The 23,512-nt window shown below is 40.5% G+C and overlaps 1 long non-coding RNA gene across 1 annotated transcript; it reads right to left on the bottom strand.

Annotated features, from left to right (window-relative positions):
• Positions 1 to 22,581: 22,581 nt before the first annotated feature.
• Positions 22,582 to 23,506, bottom strand: LOC119330721. The gene is made up of 2 exons (XR_005160223.1): positions 22,948 to 23,506; positions 22,582 to 22,825 (listed from the first exon to the last, which is right to left on the bottom strand). It is a non-coding gene; the product is annotated as an uncharacterized LOC119330721 (long non-coding RNA).
• Between the last annotated feature and the right edge of the window lie 6 nt (positions 23,507 to 23,512).

Raw genomic sequence — 23,512 nt, forward strand, 5'->3', positions numbered from 1 at the left:
ATGAGGTGACCAACCGAGTGGCGACGCGCGGAGCGGCCGAGTGGTGATGAGGTGACCAACCGAGTAGCGACGCGCGGAGCGGCCGAGTGGTTATGAGGTGACCAACCGAGTGGCGACGCGCGGAGCGGCCGAGTGGTGATGAGGTGACCAACCGAGTGGCGACGCGCGGAGCGGCCGAGTGGTGATGAGGTGACCAACCGAGTGGCGACGCGCGGAGCGGCCGAGTGGTGATGAGGTGACCAACCGATTGGCGACGCGCGGAGCCGCCGAGTGAAGTAGAAGCATCCCGCGGAATGATGTCGCGCGGGCGTCCGGATGATGTAGATGCATCCCGCGGAGCGACGATGCGCGGGGCGTCCTGGTGAAGTAGAGGCGTCCCACCGAGTGACGGTGCGTGGGCGTCAGAGCGAGGTAGACGCGTCCCACAGAGTGACGATGCGCCGGGCGTCCGGATGATATAGACGCGTCCCGCGGACCGGCGACGCGCGGGATGTCCGGGTGATGTAGACACGTCCCGCGGAGTGACGGTGCGCGGGCGTCAGAGCGAGGTAGACGCCTCCCGGAAAGTGACGATGCGCGGGGCATCCGGATGATATAGACGCGTCCCGAGTGAACCTCCACGGGATGATGAAGCATGTGGCGGTCGAGTGAACCTCCACGGGAAGCTTGAGCCAGTGAAAGCAGTTGTCGTAGTCGATGGTCGCCCTGACCTGTCGTCGCGTTCACTAAATGGAAACGAGTCCACCAGTGTGTTCGCCACATGGAGTCGAACCACAGGCAAGTTGAATGCGGTGGTCATGGTCGTTGCTGTGGAGGGCCGGCCGAGTGAACCCAGCAATCTCACGGCCGAGTGAGCCTTGTCCGAGCGGACGCGTGATCCGAGTGCTTCCGCCCGTCCGAGTGAACCGCAGCTGGGCTGGGATCCGGTCGTTGTGGAGCTGGCTAGGCAGGCCAACCCGGAGGGCCAGGCTCGGAGGTGCTGGTGAGGTTCGGCGTGGACGTGCTCATGAGCGCCCGAGCGCTGTTCTTTTCGCTCGAGGTGGGCGAGTCTATCCGGCTTGCAGGTGGACCGGATCTAGCGGGCGTCTGACCTGCAGCTCAAGCCCGAGCAGAGAGACGGACTCTTGCTCCAAAACAGATCAAAATTAGCAATAAATGATTAGTAATTAGCAATAAATGAGTAGGTGTGATTGCCTGGCTAACTAACGCATTGAAGAAAGGAATTGCTTCCGTCCAGGATCTGCATGCAAGAAAGCGGTAATTAGCGGTAATTAAGCAAGAGTTAATACCGTTCTGCATGTGATGGAAGTTTCCTTCTTCCGTGGATCGTTTTCTGCATGCGATTTATTGCCACGCTTCGGGCTTGTGCAGTCGACTCCAGACGGAGGTGCTCCGTCGTCGAGCTGGCAACACCAGCGAGGGGAGCCACAGCGCGCACTCGCAGCGTCGGGCGGCTGCCGCTGAAGGAAGGAGTGTACCGCGCCCGCGGCGTCGGCGGGAGGGGTACCTCCACTATGAATATCACTGCCGAGCAGACGACCGGGCCGAGGAGCTCCGCGTTGCCGGCCAGGGAGCAGAAAGGGAGGTGCCTCGCGGTGCCCGTCGGGCCTACGCCTCCACGGCACGGATGCCGCTGTCGAGCCCGCGATCGGCTGGGGAAGCCCCATGCGTAGGAAGTCGTCGTCGGGCGGGCAACTGGGCGGACGAGCCCTACGCAGCTGGCTAGGCCAGTGCCTCCGCGGCGTGGAAGCCGTTGTCGGGCAAGGCGACCAGCCGGAGGAGCCATGTGCATCTGGCTAGGATAGTGCCTCCGAGACGCCGAATAGAGATGTAGATCTTTTCTCCTCCTTTCTGCGATGCTTTAGTACTAGTTGTGGAGATGAACTGTACGAACAGGAAACTAAGTGTAGATAATGAAAAAACCATCTGTATCATGGCTCGATAGACGCCAGGCCCCACGGTGGGCGCCAACTGTCGTGGTTCTAAGTCTGACAGTAAGAGAGGGGTAGGAGAACGGAGCATGATCTATCGAGATGCATATGGGTGACACGGTGGTTTTAGCGAGTTCGGGCATCTCACGGTGGAGATAACAACCCTACGTCTCGTGCTCCGGAGAGGCTTTGCTTTATCTGAGTATATATCTGGAGATTACAATATGTGTGTGAGCGAGAGGAACGGATCCCCATGCCTGAGCTGAGTCCTGAGACCAATGGTGAAAAGAGAGAGAGGTGGAAGCCCCCCCCCCCTTCGTCTAGTGGTGGGGGGTGGCTTATATAGAGTGCGCCACCCCCTCACCTCCTATGTTACAAAGTGGGGTATGAATGCCATAATGCCAGCCCGCTATTAAGCCCTCACTATTAGAAAGATGCTGACTGCCTTGCTGCCTGCTGGTCTTTGTATATCCGAGTGAGTCGTACGGTCGAGTGGTGAACCGTCATCCGAGTGGATGGCATGTTGCTTGGTCGAGTGGATAGTATGCTGCTTGTCCGAGTGGATAGTGTGTCTGTATGAAATTGACCTGGACCCACATGTTGTGTGGACCCCATGCTTCATGATATTTCGACCCTTCGTGGGCCTACCTGTTATATATATCCCCAACACTTGAGGATGCCTCAGTAGGCATCCCACCTTTTTTCTTCAACAATTATTGGTTAGTATCGATTGAGCCTAAGTTTTTGCTTCTTGACATGATGTGTGCTATCCTTGGATTGTCATTTTTTCTTGCTATTTTAATAAAGTACTTAGATCTGATTTTTTTAAATAAAATAGAGTCCTCAAATAGTTGCCAGGGAGGCTAAGTAAGCGCCATTCACATCCCGTCAACGAAGCTCTTTTCTATGGAATTGCTCTAGTGCTTCATTTATATCTTTTTGAGGACGATGTGCTTTAATATTTTTGTATAAATTCTCTCTTGCTTCACTTAAATTAATTTTAGAGAAAGAAATATTATGCTCATGATCTTCACATAATTTTTTTTGAGCTTATCAAAAGCAACACTTGAAAATTAGTCCCAAAGTGATAGATATCCAAGAAGGATATAATAAAAACTTGACAAAATAAACTTCATTCCAAGAAGGATATAATAAACAGTTTTGAGATATGATGATGTGATATGTGAGTCATCTTGATGAGTAATTATGCTTTAGTAAGAATATTGGTGTTAAGATTTGCGATTCCCTATGCAAGCATGAAAGTCAATAGTTGTGCAATGAAAGTATATCCTACTTGTGGTGCATTATTCGGTGTTAATTATGCTCAATGCCAACTTATGAGATTATTCATTTCTTGGTTGGTCGCTTCTCAATCTTTCGCTAGCCTTCATTTTGCACTAAGTATGATCACTACTTGTGCATCCAAAATCCTTTAAACCAGTTTTGCCACATGAGTCCACTATACCTACCTATATGCAGTATTCTCTTGCCGTTCTAAGCAAATTTGTATGTGCCATCTCTAATTTTCAAAATAAATTTCTATTTTGTGTGCTCGTACCGCTCGCGAGGCAGTGAGGGGTGGCCAATATTTCCCATGCTAGATGTGTTATTCTCATGATGAGTGTTTATTCACTTGTCACTGCACGAGCGTAAGGCAAAGGTATTAGGGATGCCCAGCCCCGAAATGAAAAATGAATTACTTTATGTTGTCAAATAATAAATTACTTGGAAAGTGTTGGTATGGAGGGCACCAGTGGATACGGTTAGCCATGGAAAGTGAAAGTATGGTGGAAAAAGGAATAAACTTTATTTTCTATTTGGGAACCGCCTATGATATATCTAGCATGGAAACTGTTGGGAGGTCTAAGTCGTTTTCATTGGTGGGAAAAGTATGCCTCTCAAAATGTTTTTATCTCTCAATTTTCGCTTTGAGCTCTGGCACCTCTACAAATCCCTACTTCCCTCTGGGAAGGGCCTTTCTTTTACTTTATGCAATTTTTTTTAATTTGAGTATCCATCTTCACTTATAAAGCACCAACTAGGAGGCACTATGATCGTACTTGAGCATTGGGTGTAGCTAATATACGAGTGTGTTTCGTGAATGGATCAATGATTGAGCATGATGGGCTAGGGATAACTTATTTTAGCGTTCATATTTTGAAAAACATGGTTGCTTGTTGATATGCTTGAGTATTTAAGTTATCATGACAAGACTAGACTATTGCTTCGAACAATATAAAAGTCCAAATGTCCATGCTATAAAGAAAAGAATATGAGATGACATGTTAGGCAGCATTCCACATCAAAAATTATGTTTTTATCATTTACCTACTCGAGGACGAGCAAGAACTAAGCTTGGGGATGCTGATACATCTCCAACGTATCTATAATTTTTTATTGTTCCATGTTGTTATATTATCATTCTTGGATGTTTTACAATCATTTTATAGCAACTTTATATCATTTTTTGGGACTAACCTATTGACCTAGTGCCTAGTGCCACTTGTTGTTTTTTACATCGCAGGAAATCAATATCAAATGGAGTCCAAATACCGCGAAACTTTTTGTGGATTTTTGATGGACCAGAAGAATTCCGATGGGCCAAAGAAGCACCTTGGGGGGCACAACCCACCAGGGCGCGCCAGGGGGCCCAGGCGCGCCCAGGTGGGTTCTGCCCACCTCGGTGGCCTCCCGCACCCCCTCTTTACCCTATAAATTCCCAAAAATTCCAGAAACCCTTGGTGTGAACCTAGATCAGAAGTTCCGCCACCGCAGGCCTCTATAGCCACCGAAAACCAATGTAGACCCTGTTCCGGCACCCTGCCGGAGGGGGAATCATCTCCGATGGCCATCTTCATCATCTCGGTGGCCACCATGATGAGGAGGGGGTAGTCCACCCTCGGGACTGAGGTTTGTACCAGTAGCTATGTGTTTAATCTCTCTCTCTCTCTCGTGTTCTTGAGATGTCATGATCTTGATGCATCACGGGCTTTGTTAATATAGTCGGGTCATATGGTGTTTCCCCTCTCTATCTTGTTGTGATGAATTGAGTTTTTCCCTTTGATATTTCGTTGTTGTCAGATTAAATACTTTTATGGATTTGAGAATAATTGATATATGTCTTTCAATTGAATACTCGTGGTGACAATGGGGTATCATATTGATTCACTTGATATATGTTTTGGCACTCAACTCACGGATTCCCGAGGTGACATTGGGGTAATCTATGCATAGGGGTTGATGCACGTTCTTGTCTTTGTTTCTGCGATAGAAATCTTGGGGCACTCTTTGAAGTTCTTTGTGTTGGATTGAGTATTATGAATATGAATTTGCTTTGGTGTTATTTTGGTACAAACTCTAGGATAGATCAAACGGAAAGAATAGCTTTGTGTTGTTTTAGTACGAACTCTTGAATAGATCGAATAGAAAGAATAGCTTTGAGGTGGTTTCGTACCCTACAAACAATTTATTCTTATGTTCTCCGCTAGGTAGGAACTTTGGAGTGATTCTTCATCGCACTTTTAGGGGTGGTTATATGATCCAATTATATTAGCATTGTTGAGAGATTGCACAAGCGAAAGTACATACCGTAGGCCTCATTTTCAAGCATTGCAATACCGTTTTTGTGCCCGTTTACTATTTGCTACCTTGTTGTTTTTATTTATTCAGATTATAAAAATATATTTCTACCGTCCATATTACACTTTTATTATCGTCTCTTCACCGAACTAGTTGCTACCTCTTGAGCACTACGTTGGTTTTCCCTTGAAGAGTAAAGGGTGATGCAGCAAAGTAGCGTAAGTATTTCCCTCAGTTTTTTAGAACCAAGGTATCAATCTAGTAGGAGACTACACGCAAGTCCCTCATACCTACACAAACAAATAAGAACCTCGCAACCAACGCGATAAAGGGGTTGTCAAGCCCTTCACGGTCACTTAATAGAGTGAGATCTGATAGAGATAATAATAATAAGATAAATATTTTTGGTATTTTTATGATATAGATTGAAAGTAAAGATTGCAAAATAAAATAGATTGGAAACTTATATGATAAAAGATAGACCCGGGGGGCATAGGTTTCACTAGTGGCTTCTCTCAAGATAGCATACGTATTACGGTGGGTGAACAAATTACTGTCGAGCAATTGATAGAAAAGTGCATAATTATGAGCATATCTAGGCATGATCATGTATATAGGCATCACGTCCGCGACAAGTAGACCGAAACGATTTTGCATCTACTACTATTACTCCACACATCGACCGCTATCCAGCATGCATCTAGAGTATTAAGTTAATAAGAACAGAGTAACGCATTAGGCAAGATGACATGATGTAGAGGGATAAACATATGATATAAATCCCATCTTTTTATCCTCAATGGCAACAATCCAATACGTGCCTTGCTGCCCCTGCTGTCACTTGGAAAGGACACCGCAAGATTGAACCCAAAGCTAAGCACTTCTCCCATTGCAAGAAAGAACAATCTAGTAGGCCAAACCAAACTGATAATTCGAAGAGACTTGCAAAGATAACCAATCATACATAAAAGATTTCAGAGAAGAATCAAATATTGTTCATAGGTAAACTTGATCATAAACCCACAATTCATCGGATCTCGACAAACACACCGCAAAAAGAGTTACATCAAATAGATCTCCAAGAAGATCGAGGAGAACATTGTATTGAGATCCAAAGAGAGAGAAGAAGCCATCTAGCTAATAACTATCGACCCAAAGGTCTGTGGTAAACTACTCACACATCATCAGAGAGGCTATGGTGTCGATGTAGAAGCCCTCCGTGATCGGTTCCCCCTCCGGTGGAGCTCCGGAAAAGGCCCCAAGATGGGATCTCTTGGGTACAGAAGGTTGCGGCGGTGGAAATAGGGTTTCGTGGTGCTACTGGATGTTTTCAGGGTATATGGATATATATAGGAGGAAGAAGTAGGTCGGTGGAGCCACGAGGGGCCCACGAGGGTGGGGGCGCGCCCAGGGGGCAGGCGCACCTCCCTGCCTCGTGGCCTCCTTGTTGATTCTTGACGTCCACTCCAAGTCCCTTGGATCACGTTTGTTCCAAAAATAACTCTCCCGAAGGTTTCATTCCGTTTGGATTCTGTTTGATATTCCTTTTATATGAAACACAGAAAAAGGCAAAAAAACAGCAATTTGCACTGGGCCTTGGCTTAGTAGGTTAGTCCCAAAAATAATATAAAAGTGTATAAATAAGCCCATTAACATCCAAAACCGATAATATAATAGCATGGAACAATCAAAAAATATATATACATTGGAGACGTATCACTAGTGCACATATACAATTTGCCGTTGTATTAGGTGTGTTGGAGACACAAGCGATTTCTTGTATTTGGTTGCAGGGTTGTTTGAGAGAGAACATCTTCATCCTACACCTCCCACGGATTGATAAACCTTAGATCATCCTTGAGGGAAAATTGCTACTATCCTACAAAACTCTGCGCTTGGAGGCCCAACACAAGTCTACAAGAATAAAGTTGCGTAGTAGACATCAGGGTGCTAGTGTGAGTGATATTCCTTACACTCTATATTAAGAAATTATAAAGGACATAGCACCTCCTGAGTTAGAAGACATAGATGTTTCTATTAAACTTGCTAATAGAGACACCATATCACCTTATGGGATTATTAGAGATGTTGAAGTCTTGTGTGGGAAAATAAAATATCCTACTGATTTTCTTGTTCTTGGTAACCCGCAAGATGACTTCTGTCCCATTATCTTTGGTAGACCTTTCTTGAACACAGTTAATGCTAAGATAGATTGCAAGAAACAAACTATGGGTGTTAGCTTTGGTGATGAGTCTCATGAGTTTAATTTTTCCAAGTTTAGTAGAAATCATCATGAAAAAAGAACAACCTAGTAAGGATGAATTAATTGGTCTTTCTTCTATTGCTATGCCACCTACTGATCCTTTAGAACAATATTTGCTAGACCATGAAAATGATTTACATATGCATGAAAGAAATGAAATAGATAAAGTTTTCTTTGAACAACGTCCTCTACTTAAACACAATTTGCCTATTGAAACTCTGGGAGGTCCTCCTCCACCTAAAGCTGATCCTGTGTTTGAATTAAAACAATTGCCAGACACTTTGAAATATGCTTATCTTGATGAAAAGAAGATATATCCTGTAATTATTAGTGCTAACCTTTCAGAACATGAAGAAGAAAGATTATTGAAAGTTCTAAGGAAGCACTGGGCTGCTATTGGATATACTCTTGATGATTTAAAGGGCATTAGTCCCACTCTATGTCAACACAAAATTAATATGGAACCTGATGCTAAACTAGTTTTTGATCACCAACGTCGGTTAAATCCGAAGATGAAAGAGGTGGTAAGAATGGAAATATAAAACTTCTGGAAGCAGGTATAACTTATCCTATAGCTGATAGTAGATGGGTAAGTCCTGTTCATTGTGTCCCTAAGAAAGGAGGTATTACTGTTGTTCCTAATGATAAGAATGAACACATTCCACAAATAATTGTTACAGGTTATAGAGTGGTAATTGATTTTAGAAAATTAAATAAAGCTACAAGAAAAGATCATTACCCTTTGCCTTGTATTGATCAAATGCTTGAAAGACTATCTAAGCACACACACTTTTGCTTTCTAGATGGATATTCTGGCTTTTCACAAATACCGGTTTTCTCAACCTGATCGAGAAAAGACCACTTTTTCTTGTCCATTTGGAACCTATGCTTATAGACGTATGCCTTTTGGTTTATGTAATGCACCTGCTACCTTTCAAAGATGTATGATTGCTATATTCTCTGAGTTTTTTGAAAATATTGTTGAGGTTTTCATGGATGACTTTTCTGTTTATGGGAAGTCTTTTGATGATTGTTTAAGCAATCTTGGGCGATTTTTGTAGAGATGTGAACAAACAAATCTTGTCTAGAATTGGGAGAAGTGCCACTTTATGGTTAATGAAGGCATTGTCTTGGGTCATAAAATTTCTAAAAGAGGTATTGAAGTGGACCAAGCTAAGGTTGATGCAATTGAGAAAATGCCATGTCCTAAGGACATCAAAGGTATTCGTAGTTTCCTAGGTCATGCTGGTTTCTATAGGAGATTTATCAAAGACTTTTCTAAAACTTCTAGGCCTCTTACTAATCTTTTGCAAAAGGATATTCCTTTTGTTTTTGATGATGATTGTTTAGAAGCCTTTGAAACACTCAAGAAAGCCTTAATATCTGCACCTATTGTTCAACCACCTTATTGGAACTTGCCTTTTGAAATTATGTGTGATGCTAGTGATTATGCTGTTGGTGTTGTTCTAGGACAAAGAGTTGATAAGAAATTGAATGTTATTCATTATGCTAGTAAAACTCTAGACAGTGCTCAAAGAAATTATGCTACTACTGAAAAAGAATTCTTAGCAGTGGTGTTTGCTTATGATAAATTTAGACCTTATATTATTGATTCCAAAGTAACTGTTCACACAGACCATGTTGCTATTAAATATCTTATGGAAAAGAAAGATGCTAAACCTAGACTTATTCGTTGGGTTCTCTTGTTACAAGAATTTGATTTACATATCATTGATAGAAAAGGAGCTGAGAACCCCGTAGATGATAACTTGTCTAGGCTTGAAAATGTGCTTGATGACCCACTTCCTATTGATGATAGTTTTCCTGATGAGCAGTTAGCTGCAATAAATGTTGCTAATGGTACTCCTTGGTATGCTGACTATGCTAATTACATTGTTGCTAAATATTTACCACCTAGCTTTACATACCAGCAAAAGAAAAAATTCTTCTATGATTTAAGACATTACTTTTGGGATGACCCACATCTTTATAAAGGAGTAGATGGTATTATTAGACGTTGTGTCCTGAGCATGATCAGGGACAAATCCTAAGGAAATGTCACTCCGAGGCTTATGGAGGGCATCATGCTGGAGATAGAACTGCTCACAAGGTATTGTAATCTGGATTTTATTGGCCTACTATCTTCAAGGATGCCCATAAGTTTGTCTATTCTTGTGATGAATGTCAAAGAATAGGTGATATCGGTAAGCGTCAAGAAATGCCTATGAATAATTCACTTGCCGTTGAACCATTTGATGTTTGGGGATTTGATTACATGAGACCTTTTCATTCCTCTAATGGGTATACACATATTTTGGTTATTGTCGATTATATTACTAAACGGGTAGAAGCCATTCCAACCAGTAGTGTTGATCACAATGATACATCTCCAACGTATCTATAATTTTTTATTGCTCCATGCTATATTATCTACTGTTTTGGACATTATTGGGATTTATTATCCACTTTTATATTATTTTTGGGACTAACCTATTAACCAGAGGCCCAGCCCAGAATTGATGTTTTTGCCTGTTTTAGGGTTTCAAAGAAAAGGAATATCAAATGGAGTCCAAACGGAATGAAACCTTCGGGAACGTGATTTTCTCATCGAATACAACTCAGGAGACTTGGACCCTACGTCAAGCCACGTAACAGGAGCCCACGAGGTAGGGGGAGCGCCCTCCCCCCAGGCGCGCTCTCCACCCTCGTGGGGCCCCTGTTGCTCCACCGACGTACTTCTTCCTCGTACATATATCCACGTACCCCCAAATGATCAGAACGGGAGCCAAAAACCTAATTCCACCGCCACAACTTTCTGTATCCACGAGATCCCATCTTGGGGCCTGTTCCGGAGCTCCGTCGGAGGGGGCATCGATCACGGAGGGATTCTACATCATCATCCAAGCCTCTCCGATGAAGTGTGAGTAGTTTACTTCAGACCTACGGGTCCATAGTTAGTAGCTAGATGGCTTCTTCTCTCTTTTTGGATCTCAATACAATGTTCTCCCCCGTGGAGATCTATTCGATGTAATCTTCTTTTTGCGGTGTGTTTGTTGAGACCGATGAATTGTGGGTTTATGATCCAGTCTATCTATGAATAATATTTGAATCTTCTCTAAATTCTTTTATGTATGATTGGTTATCTTTGCAAGTCTCTTCGAATTATCAGTTTGGTTTGGCCTACTAGATTGGTTTTTCTTGCCATGGGAGAAGTGCTTAGCTTTGGGTTCGATCTTGCGGTGTCCTCTCCCGGTGACAAAAGGGGTAGCAAGGCACGTATTGTATTGTTGCCATCGAGGATAACAAGATGGGGTTTTTATCATATTGCATGAAACTATCCCTCTACATCATGTCATCTTGCTTAAGGCGTTACTCTGTTTTTAACTTAATACTCTAGATGCATGCTGGATAGCGGTCGATGAGTGGAGTAATAGTAGTAGATGCAGGCAGGTGTCGGTCTACTTGTCTCGGACGTGATGCCTATATACATGATCATACCTAGATATTGTCATAACTATGCTCAATTCTGTCAATTGCTCAACAGTAATTTGTTCACCCACCGTAGAATACTTATGCTCTCGAGAGAAGCCACTAGTGAAACCTATGGCCCCCGGGTATCTTTCTCATCATATCAATCTCCATCACTTTATTATTGCTTTGCTTTTTTACTTTGCCTTTTACTTTTCACTTTGCATCTCTATACCAAAAATATCAAAAATATTATTTATCATCTCTATCAGATCTCACTTTCGTAAGTGACCGTGAAGGGATTGACAACCCCTAAGCATGTTGGTTGCGTTGAGCTATTGTTTTTGTGTAGGTACGAGGGACTCGCGCGTAGCCTCCTACTGGATTGATATCTTGGTTCTCAAAAACCGAGAGAAATACTTACGCTACTTTGCTGCATCATCCTCTCCTCTTCGGGGAAATCCAACGCAGTGCTCAAGAGGTAGCAAGAATAATTTCTGGCGCCGTCGCCTGGGAGTCTGCGTAAAAGTAAACATACCAAGTACCCATCACAATCCCTATCTCCCGCATTACATTATTTGCCATTTGCCTCTCGTTTTGCTCTCCCCCACTTCACCCTTGTCGTTTTATTCGCCCTCTCTCTATCCTCACTCTCTTTCTCTATTTGCCTCTTTTTGCCCGCTCGTATGGTTGGAATAGTTGTTTATTTATTACTAAATAGAGAACCTAAGATCTATGGATCCTCATCCACTTGCTAATCTTTTTAAGAGATCGAATTATGATGAACCAATTGCTAGTGAGTTTTGTGCACTAGATTATCTTTATGAAGTTTTGCTTGAAATTCGTGAATCTGAAAAGTGTGATGAACCAATTGCTAGTGAGTTTTGCTTGAAAATTATTTAAGCCCCATGATGAATATGAGATTGATTATAATGTTTGCAATAATATTGAAAGTGGGTTTGGAAGAATGTCAATGTTAGATCCCACGTATTTGGAGAATGTTCAATCTTATGAAGTTTTTGATAAAAGCCCGTTTGGAAAGGTCATGACTTCAGTTAATGTTAATCCCACTATTTCGAAAAAGTGCCAATTTTGCATGCATGTGGATCATGTTGAGAATATTTTATGTGATAGCTATATTGTTGAATTTGCTTATGATCCTACATGTAATTACTATGAGAGAGGAAAATATGGTTGTAGAAATTTTCATGTTACTAAATTACCTCTCGTTATGTTGAGATTGCTATTGTTTCTTTCCGCTTCCTTGCATATGCTAGTTTTTGCTTGCCTTGATAATTTGTTTGCCTATAAGATGCCTATGTATATGAAGTATGTTAGACTTAGATGTGATTGTCACATGTTTTATGATGCTCTCTTTGTGCTTCAATTCTTGTCTTTCTTGTGAGCATCGTTAAAATCGTATGCCTAGCTATAAGGCTTTAAAGAAAAGCGCTTGTTGGGAGACAACCCAATATTTTCCCTTACTGTTATTCAATAAATAAACTATTTAGCCTCTGTTTTGGTTGTGTTTTTTGTGTTTAATTAGTGCTTGTGCCAAGTAGAACCGTTGGGAAGACTTGGGGAAAGTCTTGTTGAACATGCTGTAAAAAAACAGAAACTTTAGCGCTCACGAGAACTGCTGTTATTTTTATTTGGAAAGTGTTATTTAGTTAATTATTTTTAAAGATGATTAATAGATAAATTCCTCACGTCCAGAAATTTATTTTAGAATTTTTGGGGTTCCAGATCTTGCTCTAGCTATAGATTACTACAGACTATTCTGTTTTTGACAGATTCTGTTTTTCGTGTGTTGTTTGCTTATTTTGATGAATCTATGGATAGTAAAATAGTTTATAAACCATAGAGAAGTTCGAATACAGTAGGTATAACACCCATATAAATAAATAATGAGTTCATTACAGTAACTTGAAGTGGTCTTTAGTTTTCTTTCGCTAACGGAGCTCACGAGTTTTCTACTTTAAGTTTTGTGTTGTGAAGTTTTCAAGTTTTGGGTAAAGATTTGATGGATTATCGAACAAGGAGTGGCAAGAGCCTAAGCTTGGGGATGCCCATGGCACCCCCAAGATAATCTAAGGACACCTAAAAGCCAAAGCTTGGGGATGCCCTGGAAGGCATCCCCTCTTTCGTCTACTTCTATCGGTAACTTTACTCGGAGCTATATTTTTATTCACCACATGATATGTGTTTTGCTTGGAGCGTCTTTTATGATTTGAGTCTTTGCTTGTTAGTCTACCACAATCATCCTTGCTGTACACACCTTTTGAGAGAGCCATACATAATTTGGAATTTGATAGAATACTCTATGTGCTTCACTTATATCTTTTGAGTTTTATAGTTTTGCTCTGGTGCTTCACTTATATCTTTTAGAGCACGGTGGTGGATTTGTTTTATAGAAACTATTGATCTCTCATGCTTCACTTAGATTATTTTGAGAGTCTTAATAGCATGGTAATTTGCTTAAAATCCTAATATGCTTGGTATGCAAGATTAATAATAAAACTTTCTTATGAGTGTGTTGAATACTAAGAGAAGTTTTATGCTTGATGATTGTTTTGAGACATGGTGGTAATAATATCAAAGTCGTGCTAGTTGAGTAGTTGTGAAATTTAGAAATACTTGTGTTGAGATTTGCAAGTCCCGTAGAATGCACGTATGGTAAATGTTATGCAACAAATTTGAAACATGAGGTGTTATTTGATTGTCTTCCTTATGAGTGGCGGTCGGGGACGAGCGATGGTCTTTTCCTACCAATCTATCCCCCTAGGAGCATGCACGTAGTACCAAGGTTTTTGATGATTTGTAGATTTTTGCAATAAGTATGTGAGTTCTTTATGACTAATGTTGAGTCCATGGATTATACGCACTCTCACCCTTCCATCCTTGCTAGCCTCTTCGGTACCGTGCATCGCCCTTTCTCACATTGAGAGTTGGCGCAAACTTCGCCGGTGCATCCAAACCCCATGATATGATACGCTCTTTCACACATAAACCTCCTTATATCTTCCTCAAAACAGCCACCATACCTACCTATTATGGCATTTCCATAACCATTCCGAGATATATCGCCATGCAACTTTCCATCATTTCATTCATCATGACACATTCATCATTGTCATATTGCTTAGCATGATCATGTAGTTGACATAGTATTTGTGGCAAAGCCACCATTCATAATTTTTTCATACATGTCACTCTTGGTTCATTGCATATCCCGGTACACCGCCGGAGGCATTCATATAGAGTCATCTTTGTTCTAGTGTCGAGTTGTAATCATTGAGTTGTAAATAAATAGAAGTGTGATGATCATCATTTTCTAGAGCATTGTACCAAGTGAGGAATATTAAAAAAAAGAGGAAAGGCCATAAAAAAGAGAACGCCCAAAAAAGGGGAAGGCCATAAAAAAAGAAAAGGCCCAAAAAATGAGAGAAAAAGAGAGAAGGGACAATGTTACTATCCTTTGCCACACTTGTGCTTCAAAGTAGCACCATGATCTTCATAGTAGAGAGTCTCTCATGTTATCACTTTCATATACTAGTGGGAATTTTTAATTATAGAACTTGGCTTGTATATTCCAACAATGGGCCTACTCAAGTGCCCTAGGTCTTCGTGAGCAAGCAAGTTGGATGCACACCCAATAGTTTCTTTTGTTGAGCTTTCATACATTTATAGCTCTAGTGCATCCGTTGCATGGCAATCCCTACTCCTTACATTAACATCAATCAGTGGGCATCTCCATAGCCCATTGATTAGCCTCGTTGATGTGAGACTTTCTTCTTTTTTGTCTTCTCCACATAACCCCCCTCATTATATTCTATTCCACCTATAGTGTTATGTCCATGGCTCGCGCTCATATATTGCGTGAAAGTTTATAGGTTTGAGATTACTAAAGTATGAAACAATTGCTTGGCTTGTCATCAAGGTTGTGCATGATGATAGCATTCTTGTGTGACGAAAATGAAACATGACCAAACCATATGATTTTGTAGGGATGAACTTTCTTTGGCCATGTTATTTTGAGAAGACATAATTGTTTAGTTAGTATGCTCTAAGTATTATCATTTTTATGTCAATATGAATTTTTTTCTTGAATCTTTCAGATCTGAATATTTATACCACAATTAAGAAGAGTTACACTAAAATTATGCCAAGTAGCACTCCGCATCAAAAATTATGTTTTGATCATTTACCTACTCGAGGACGAGCAGGAATTAAGCTTGGGGATGCTTGATACGTCTCCAATGTATCTATAATTTTTGATTGCTCCATGCTATATTATCTACTGTTTTGGACATTATTGGGCTTTATTATCCACTTTTATACTATTTTTGGGACTAACCTATTAACTGGAGGTCCAGCCCAGAATTGCTGTTTTTTGCCTGTTTTAGGGTTTCGAAGAAAAGGAATATCAAACAGAGTCCAAACGGAATGAAACCTTCGGAAACGTGATTTTCTCATCAGATAAGATCCAGGAGACTTGGACCCTACGTCAAGCCACGTAACAGGAGCCCACGAGGTAGGGGGCGCGCCTATCCCCCCCCCCCCAGGCGCACCCTCCACCCTCATGGGGCCCCTGTTGCTCCACTGATGTACTTCTTCCTCTTATATATATATATATATCCACGTACCCCAAACAATCAGAACGGGAGCCAAAAACCTAATTCCACCGCCACAACTTTCTGTATCCATGAGATCCCATCTTGGGGCCTGTTCCGGAGCTCCGCCGGAGGGGGCATCGATCACGGAGGGCTTCTACATCATCATCCAAGCCTCTCCGATGAAGTATGAGTAATTTACTTCAGACCTACGGGTCCATAGTTAGTAGCTAGATGGCTTCTTCTCTCTTTTTGGATCTCAATACAATGTTCTCCCCCTCTCTCGTGGAGATCTATTTGATGTAATCTTCTTTTTGTGGTGTGTTTGTTGAGACCGATGAATTGTGGGTTTATGATCCGGTCTATCTATGAATAATATTTGAATCTTCTCTGAATTCTTTTATGTATGATTGGTTATCTTTGCAAGTCTCTTCGAATTATCAGTTTGGTTTGGCCTACTAGATTGGTTTTTCTTGCCATGGGAGAAGTGCTTAGCTTTGGGTTCAATCTTGCGGTGTCCTTTCCCAGTGACAGAAGGGGCAGCAAGGCACGTATTGTATTGTTGCCATCGAGGATAACAAAATGGGGTATTTATCATATTGCATGAAACTATCCCTCTACATCATGTCATCTTGCTTAAGGCGTTACTCTATTTTTAACTTAATACTCTAGATGCATGCTGGATAGCGGTCGATGAGTGGAGTAATAGTAGTAGATGCAGAATCGTTTCGGTCTACTTGTCTCGGACGTGATGCCTATATACATGATCATACCTAGATATTCTCATAACTATGCTCAATTCTGTCAATTGCTCAACAATAATTTGTTCACCCACCATAGAATACTTATGCTCTTGAGAGAAGCCACTAGTGAAACCTATGGCCCCCGGGTCTCTTTCTCATCATATCAATCTCCATCACTTTATTACTACTTTGCTTTTTTACTTTGCCTTTTACTTTTCACTTTGCATCTCTATACCAAAAATATCAAAAATATTATTTATCATCTCTATCAGATCTCACTTTCGTAAGTAACCGTGAAGGGATTGACAACCCCTAAGCACGTTGGTTGCGTTGAGCTATTGTTTTTGTGTAGGTACGAGGGACTCGCGCATAGCCTCCTACTGGATTGATACCTTGGTTCTCAAAAACTGAGGGAAATACTTACGCTACTTTGCTGCATCATCATCTCCTCTTCGGGGAAATCCAACGCAGTGCTCATGAGGTAGAACACAACACCTTTATTAAAATGCTTAAGGAAGTTATTTTCCCAAGGTTTGGAGTCCCTAGATATTTAATAACTGATGGTGGTTCACACTTTATTCATGGTGCTTTCTGTAAGATGCTTGCTAATTAAGTATGATGTTAACCATAGAATTGCATCACCCTATCATCCTCAGTCTAGTGGTCAAGTTGAACTTAGCAATAGAGAAATAAAATTAATTTTGCAAAAGACTGTTAATAGGTCTAGGAAGAATTGGTCTAAGAAATTAGATGATGCACTTTGGGCTTATAGAGCAACATATAAAAATCCTATGGGTATGTCTCCTTATAAAATGGTTTATGGAAAAGCTTGTCATTTGACTCTTGAGTTAAACATAAAGCATATTGGGCAGTTAAAGAAATCATCTATGATTTCAAACTTGAAAAGAGGTTATTTGATATAAGCTCCTTAGATGAATGGAGAACCCAAGCACATGAAAATGCAAGGTTATTCAAAGAAAAAGTTAAAAGATGGCATGACAAAAGAATTCAAAAGCGTGAATTTAAAGTTGGAGAATATGTTCTTTTGTACAACTCTCGTTTTAGATTTTTTGCAGGAAAGCTCCTCTCGAAATGGGAAGGCCCATATGTCATCGAGGAGGTTTACCGGTCTGGTGCCATCAAAATAAATAATTCCGAAGGTACTAACCCGAAGGTTGTCAATGGACAACGAATAAAGCATTATATCTCAGGTACACCTATTAATGTTGAAAGTAATATCATCCAAACTTTGACACCGGAAGAGCACATAAAAGAGTCCTTCTGGAACACTCCAGAATCGTGAAAATAAGGAGGTACGTGATACGGTAAGTAAACGGACTCTGAAAAATCTGCAAAAATATTTTTTATCAGTTTTGGAATATTTTAGAATTTTGGAAATAAAGAAACTTTCAGGAAGCATCCCCTGGTGGGCACAAGACACCAGGGCGCGCCAGGCCGCGCCCAGGTGGGTTGTGCCTACTGATACGTCTCCAACGTATCTATAATTTTTGATTACTCCATGCTATATTATCTACTGCTTTAGACATTATTGGGCTTTATTTTCCACTTTTATATTATTTTTGGGACTAACCTATTAACCGGAGGCCCAACCCAGAATTGCTGTTTTTTGCCTGTTTTACGGTTTCGAAGAAAAGGAATATCAAATGAGTCCAAACGGAATGAAACCTTCGGAAATGTGATTTTCTCATCAGATAAGATCCAGGAGAGTTGGACCCTCCGTCAAGAAAGCCACGAGGTGGTCATGAGGGTAGAGGGCGCGCCCTCCTGCCTCGTGGGCCCCTTGAAGCTCCATCGACGTACTTCTTACTCCTATATATATAAACACTATTCTGATCACGAGATCAGAATAATATTCCGATCACAACCTCACCTGCCCCACTAGTAGTACGTTGAACTTCCCTGTGAACTAGGTTGAACTTCCGCCAACATTGCCCAAATGGGGCTTGCGATATACCATTGAAAAGCAATGGACACCAATATCATGACCCAACTTAAATTTTTGGCAAAATATAAGCGGTTTAAGAGCAGTTTTGAAAACCATTTTTTCTTCGCACAAAAAACGTGAATCGTATTTTCGATCGCATTTCTAAACCGTTTATCGGAATGAGGCATATAATATGGCGTTGGAAAGCTGCTGCAAAACCGCTCCTTCCACATGTTGAAAGTTTTCTCTAATTCTTTATGGTTAAAGAGTAATTTGAAAAAACATAAAATTTTGTAAACCGAACAGCTGAGTTCGTTTTTTTGATGTCATTTCTAAACGGCTAATACAATGGAGGCATATGATACGGCGTTGGAAAGCTTATAAAAATGCGCTACTTTTTCATCTTGACAGTTTTTTCTAATTTTGAATGGTTTAAGAGTAATTTAGAAAATGATCCAAGTCCTATCGAGTTCGTATTTTCGAGCTAATTTTTAACCGTGCGTCCGAATGCAGCAAATGATATGGCGTTGGAAAGCTTGAACAAATGCAAAACTTTTTGGTATGTATTGTTTCTCCAAATTCTTTACGGTTTTAAGTTTGTTTTGAAAATGGCAAAAAACGTATTTTTGCCATAATTTCTACAAACTTTATTGGAATATGGCAAATAATATACCGCTGAAAAGCTACAGAAAATACGAAACTTTTTCATGTTGATGGTTTTCTCTGATTCCTAGCCGTTTTCAAGTAATTTAGAAAATGGTGGGATCATGCATTCTGCCTTTATCGCGAAACAGATTCTTCAAAAATGCACCGCGTGAAGAACCTGATCTTCTCGGCGCGTGTACCTGAACTTCACTCTGTTTTTCACGTGATTTTTTTCGCTCGTAGGTCTCCATCCATTGCTCGTAACTCTTCATCCATTCACCGGAATTGAGCAGGTGATATACCGATGGAAAGCTGCTGTAAACACGCAACTTTCCCGTGTTGATCATTTTTTCATACTCGCGACGATTTTGAAAGTTTTTCATCTGAAATTCATTCAGTGTAGTAGGTGAACTTCCTGCTGTTTTCACGTTGAACTTCTGTGACGTATTTTCGTTTGTTATTTTCTCATCCATTTCGCCAGTGTTACACAAATGATATTCTTTTTCTACAAACCTCTATCACAATATTTTTTTAACTTTCTCCGACCGAGGACTTGAATTTACACAAACAATATTCCTGCCATTTTGAGGTAAATTATAAAATGGCGAGATCATGATTTCTGCATTCATCGCGAACGGAAATGCACTGCGTGAAGTAGTAGAACTTCTGGGGCATGTCTGTTTGAACTTCACTTTGTTTTTGACGTGCTGTTTTTTTCACTGCATGAAGTAGTTGAACTTCTGGGGCATGTCTGTTTGAACTTCACTCTATTTCACTTTATTGTATTTTTCTTATATGAAACACACACCATGTAGTACGTGAACTTATGGTTGTTATCACGTTGAACTTCTCTCTGCTTTGAGAGAGTTATTTTAAAACACAAAAGACAACATATTTTTTATGTATTTTGGACATCTAAATACATGGTGAACCTCTCTCACAAGAATTTTTTTGAACTTTTCCTCACCGAGCACTTGAACTTCTAGCAACCATTTTTTTCGTTTATGAGTTGTTTTCTAAAGTGCAAAAAATGGCGTTGTGTTTTTTATTTTTTGACACGATAAATCCTAGGTTTTAATAAACGCCGAAATTCTGTATTATTTCAATATGAACTTCACCTTTTTAAATTTTTGAGTAAAGAATTGTATTCAATTTTTATACAGAAAAAACCGAACATGGAAATACAAGGTGAACCTCTCTCGCAAGAATTTTTGAACTTCTCCGGACAGAGCACTTGAACTTCTTTCAACAAACTTTTTGAACTTTTATGTTTCTATACTTTTTATTCTCACCTGAAATGCATTCCTTGTAGTACTTGAACTTATCGTTGTTTTCATTATGAACTTCTGTCACATTTTTGTGTATACGTCGAATTACCCACAATTGAAGGTCGAACGTCATTTTTTTCCATTTTTAAAACATGTAATTGGAGGTAGAACGTCCCGCAATATAAATTCTAAACCATGCACGGTGGTGCACGTGAACTTCCGGCAACAAATCTGAGTTTTTTATATACTTCAAACTTCTCTGTTATTTTGAATTGAATTTCTTAGTCTTATTCTTAGAAAAAAATATGTTTTGAAATAAGCATCAAACTTTTTTTTCAAAATTCAACCTCATACTTTTATTTTTCCTACAAATGGAAGGAATTTGAGTTTTTCGTAAACATCAAACTACTCCTTTTATTTTAATTTGAACTTCTTTAATTTTATTCTTTAGTAATGAAGAAAACCTGTTTTTTATAAATACTGAATTTCTTTTTTTATATAATTTGGACTTCTTGGTTTATCTGAAATACTTTCTTTTTCCATTTTTTTGAACCGTAAAACAATGTTCTTTTTATAAAAAGTAAGCATCAAACTCATGTGTTATGTTAATTTGAATTTCTTGCTTTTCTTTAAATAATTTTTTTTCTAATTTTCTTATAAACGTTGACCTGCTATGTATCTTAAATTTAAACTTCTTGGTTTAGTTTCAGAGACGGAAAAAATTGACTACTGTTTTGCCTTTTAACTTGTAGGCTTTTCGGGGTTTTGTGAATTTCTAGGGTTTATTTTTGTGCAAATTTACACACACACACACACACACAGAGAATTTTTAACTATGTGTGTTGTTTTTCTTTAACTGTGTGTGTTGGTGCTTGTGGTAAATAATATACCACCAGAATGAATTTTGTCACAAATATTTTTTAACCTCTTCATTATTTGAAAATGAATTTCTAGTTTTTTTCTAGAAACAACGAAACTTCACTTTTTTATTTCCTGTTTTTTAACTACTTTTTTATTTGAACTTTTTTTGTTATTATACTTGAATCTCTTTGTTTTTTTAATTTGAACTTCTTGATCTCATTTGTAGAAATGAAAAAATACTAATAAATTTTTATTCATGGTTTTATTGTTTAGAAATGAGAAGATTTTCATTTTTTATAAACATCGAACCGCTCTATTATTTCAATTTGAACTTCTTGGTTTTTTATTTGGAAAGGAAAAATATCCATTTTTAAAAGTTCATTTTATATTTTGAACTACTTATTTTTTTAAACAGAAAAAATGTTTTTTTAAACTTGTACTTCTCTTTTTTTAGTTTGACCTTCTATGTTTTTGTTTTTGTTTTCTTAGAGAAAGTTTTTTTTGAATTCGTTCTTTATAAGGGAAAATAATTTAAACCGGACATTGAACCACTCCGTTTTTTAATTTTCAACTTCAAGGTTTTTTTTGTGAAAACAGGGAAAGTCCGTTTTATTATAAGTAGTGAACTTCTTCATTTTTTTAATGTGGAATTTCTAGGTTTTCTAGAACTTCGTAAAAATCTGAACACATAATAAGAAGACATGAACCCCCGGGGCAATAATATCTGAACTTCTTTTGTACATATTGTCGCTGTCAACATGCAGATACTTTACAAACGAAAATCCGATATAGAGTACTAATCAAACTGTGTGTTTGTCCATAAAAATACAAGACTATAAGCGCAATGGGTTGTATCAAACCACAAGCGCATGCTCTCACTGGAAGAATGCAAACGCATTAAAAAAGTGAAATCCACAACAGCACTTTGACCCCTCTCTCTCTCTCTCTCGTTTTTGCTTTTTGCTTTCTTCTGTACTCACGACATCCACAACAGCAGCTTTGGCGTCATGAGCGAGCAGCATGGCAGAGCTTTTCAGTAGCAGGAACGTAGAAAATAACAGACTGTTGGGCAGGGGCTCAATCGGTGCACTTCTTTTCTCACAATGATTTATTTTCATGGACCGGATTATACAAAGTGCTTGTTTATTTATAACAAGAGAAATATTGTTTTGCAACACATACCTTCTTGAATAATACACTTTACATACAAAGATCCCCAAAGAATGAGTTTGTTATGGCACATGATAACCAACACATAATTCTTGTTTGAGAGACAAAATGCATTCATTCACATGAACAAATAATCCATCCAATAGTCATTATGTATCATAAACTCTATAGGAGATGACAGAATGTAAAGAACAACATGTAGTAAAATGTTCATATACACACACATACGCAGCGACGTGTTTGAGAACAAAAATATCCCTGTCCCAGCCCTGTTCTTGGTCGGCTGCAGGAGCACCTCCGGGCTGCCGTGGCGAACAGCCGAACATGACACTTGCGAACCTGTATCAGAGAGAGAGGAAAGCTCAAATTGCGGCTGCATTGTAGTTCAAATACAAATGCGGATGAGGGACCGAGGAACCATTTTCATGCAGGAAAGTGGATGGGAATGAAAGGAGAAGCACCTGACTTCTTAGTTCAATCCAATGTCGACGAATGAAGAATGGAAATATCTCGGCCTCGTGAAGCATGGTGACAGTGTGATCCAGGCGCTGCTACAACGAACATCATGGGGCCACGTCATTGAACGTCCCAAGCCGGCGGTGTTGAACGGCCAGTTTGATGCGGCAGCTTGGCTGCGTTGTGACGGGGGAGCCTTGCCGAGGGGCGAGAGGAGATGGATGGCACCAACCTAGATTTGCCGGTGGCATCGCCTGGGAGGTCAAGGAGACGCGTCGGATCTGCCGGGGCGGCGCATCTGAAGATTGGTGGCGGCGGTCGGCGAAGGTTGTATAGAAGCGCTGGGGACGGCGGCGGCGCGATCCGCAGCAGGGGACGACCGCTCCTGGAGATCCCCGGCGTTGGCGTCGGGCCTTGCCGAGAGGAGGTCCGTCGAAGCGCCACCTGGGTTGGGCCGCTGGCGCCGGCGGGACAGTGGGTACGGCTGCGCGTGGCGCGATCTGGCAGAGGAGCTGGCCACCACGTGGAGGTGGCGGATCGGGGAGGCACTGGAGGTTGGGGGAGGCTGGC

This window comes from Triticum dicoccoides, chromosome 7A, assembly GCF_002162155.2.
Source record: "Triticum dicoccoides isolate Atlit2015 ecotype Zavitan chromosome 7A, WEW_v2.0, whole genome shotgun sequence".
NCBI classification, from domain to species: domain Eukaryota; kingdom Viridiplantae; phylum Streptophyta; class Magnoliopsida; order Poales; family Poaceae; genus Triticum; species Triticum dicoccoides.